Below are 3005 nucleotides of genomic sequence, written 5' to 3' on the forward strand. Positions count from 1 at the left end.
AGTAAACAGCAGGAGCATATTAACAAATGACACTTGGACACACACCTAACAACCTCAAAAAATACATGCTTTCTCCCCTAATGATCCATAATCCCCTAGAGACCAAACACATATGGAATGATTTTGTACTCCAGGCACAAAGATTCAAAGTGAATGGTGTTTACATCCATCATGTTCTACATGCAACAGGAAGTGAGCTCAAACCAGACCTCTAACAGGCTCTTCCCTGCCTCTGAATGGTGTCACCACTCTGTTTCTGCCTGTTCTTGGCATTAGTTCATTTTTCAAAAGGGAGGATAGCATGGTAGAGAGAGAGTAGAATGGGAAATTGAGGTGGGGTGGGAATTAATATACAGATAACAACCTGTAAAACAAAACAAACAACCAACATACAAAAATGCAAAACCAGGATTTAGTACTAGAATATAACAAGAGAAGGTAGCTGGAGAAACTACACGCGAACACAGACGATATGATACACAACCCCAGGGGGAGGACTCAGTGAGGAGAGGGACAGAGGCCAGTGGTTTACACTAAGAGCCTTTCAATGGACTGCTGAATGGATGGGATCTGCTGCTTCAGCTGGGAGCCTTCTTTGATGGTGACAGAACAGGCGATGACAGGCCTGGACACCCCGCAGGCCCGCCCGAGGGCCTGCTTGGAGCGCACAAACACGTAGGGCACATTCTTATCTTCACACAGCAGCGGAAGGTGCAGGATGATCTCCAGGGGCTCAGCGTCTGCAGCCATCACGATGAACTCAGAGATGACTCTGTTGAGGGTTTTGGTGGCTTCGTTGGCTCCTTTCTGAAGCTACTTGTAGTTACATGACTGCTGAACAAGGTCCAGTAGTTTCTTGGTGAGGTGGGCATCTGCAAGGGGATGGCTTCTGAGGATGCAGGAAATATATCTAATATATTGGTTGTGGGGGTGTAATTGGGATGACTTTATTAAGGCAATTTGGCAATAATCACCAAGGGGGTAGGTGCAAGGGGGTAGGCTTCGGATTTACATCAGCCTCAGTCATTGCATCTGCCTTGGTGGTCTCCTGCCGGGTACCACTTCTTTCTCTTTTTCTTAAACAAATAAATAAAATCTTAAAAAGTGAAATATAAACAACTTTAAGTATCTGTGGTGGCTTCAAGTCCAAGTAATAAAACCAGTTTGCTTAAGTACTAGTTGAGCTTGATGACCAAGATTCACCTAAAAAAAAAACAAACAGCCTCCTCAAGCTTCCAGAGGTTACTGGTTCAGGGCTTTGACTTGCCTGAGAAAACATCTCAGAAGCTGTCTCAACACTTCTTGAAAGTTTCCCCCAGCATGGCAAACAGTCCCCAAGACAGTAATACCAGTTATCACTGGCTGAGCAAAAATGGTAAAAACCATATAAATATAATAATAATAAAGGCATTAAGGTGTGATGGCCAAAGGCTGGGAAAGGAGGAAATTCCAAAATTTACAAAATAAACAGACCCCCTCTAAGCAATTACTTTCTTGTGAAAATTTTTAGGAACTTTTAAACTCCAAATTTCACCTCATTGTTTAACTTTATTTTTCTTTTCCCCAAACTTGGTCTGTTCTCTGATCATTCCCTGCTCCTTCCCAACCCTCAGAACCTGGTGACTCCTAACTCTTCCACCATTTTCCTCTTCTCCCACTGTCCTCGTTCTATCACTGTCCCTTCTTCACCCCTGGAAACCCTCTCCTCCTCTGCTTTGTCTGTGTGATATAAGCCTTCCCACAAACTGATGGCCATTAAAAAAAAAAAAAAAAACCCACAAGATTAATCGATCTTAGATGTTACATTCCACAGAAAATTAAAATTATTTCACTTAAAAAATAAAATTAGGGGCACCTGAGTGGCTCAGTCAGTTAAGTGTCTTCCTTTGGCTCAGATCATGATCTCAGGGTCATGAGATCGAGTCCCACACTGGGCTCTGAGCTCATCAAGGAGTCTGCTTCTCCCTCTCTCTCTGCCCTTGCTCTCTGTGCATCTCTTTCTCTCTCTAATACATAAAGAAAATCTCTTTTAAAATGTTAATTTAACTTAATTAAGTAAAATTTAAAATAAACCCCAGAACCACAGCCATGCAACAGCCCCAGATGGACAAGCCTTCTGCACACCTTGGTAATGTATGCTGTGGCAACTCTCATAGGGCTGTCCTGCCCATCTGGCAAACTTCCTGACAGCTTCCCACCAGAGCAGGATATTCTGTATTTCCCAGCCTTGTACATGTTCATAACATCAAAAAGGGTACAATACACAGAATGAGGGCTCAGTATTTTTTGCCTCAAAGATATAAAATCAGAGTAGGCTTCTGAGGATGCAGGAAATATATCTAATATATTGGTTGTGGGGGTGTAATTGGGATGACTTTATTAAGGCATTTTGACAATAATCACCAAAATTTGAAATATATATACCCTAAGACCCAGAAATTCTACTCTTCAGTAATTATTCTACAGTTCTACTGGTATAAATACAAAATTGTGTGTTCATACGCCGGGACACCTGCACCCCGATGTTTCTAGCAGCAATGTCCACAATAGTCAAACTGTGGAAGGAGCCTCGGTGTCCATCGAAAGATGAATGGATAAAGAAGATGTGGTTTATGTATACAATGGAATATTCCTCAGCCATTAGAAACGACAAATACCCACCATTTGCTTCGACGTGGATGGAACTGGAGGGTATTATGCTGAGTGAAGTAAGTCAATCGGTGAAGGACAAACATTATATGTTCTCATTCATTTGGGGAATATAAATAATAGTGAAAGGGAATAGAAGGGAAGGGAGAAGAAGTGGGTAGGAAATATCAGAAAGGGAAACAGAACATGAAGACTCCTAACTCTGGGAAACGAACTAGAGGTGGTGGAAGGGGAGGAGGGCAGGGGGTGGGGGTGAATGGGTGATGGGCACTGAGGGGGGCACTTGACAGGATGAGCACTGGGTGTTATTCTGTATGTTGGCACATTGAACACCAAAAAATAAATTTATTATTAAA

The 3005-nt window shown here is 42.4% G+C and overlaps 1 pseudogene; it reads right to left on the minus strand.

Annotated features, from left to right (window-relative positions):
• Positions 1 to 528: 528 nt before the first annotated feature.
• Positions 529 to 2235, minus strand: LOC144324398 (NHP2-like protein 1 pseudogene; annotated as a pseudogene).
• Between the last annotated feature and the right edge of the window lie 770 nt (positions 2236 to 3005).

The sequence above is a fragment of the Canis aureus genome, chromosome 11, assembly GCF_053574225.1.
Source record: "Canis aureus isolate CA01 chromosome 11, VMU_Caureus_v.1.0, whole genome shotgun sequence".
NCBI lineage: Eukaryota > Metazoa > Chordata > Mammalia > Carnivora > Canidae > Canis > Canis aureus.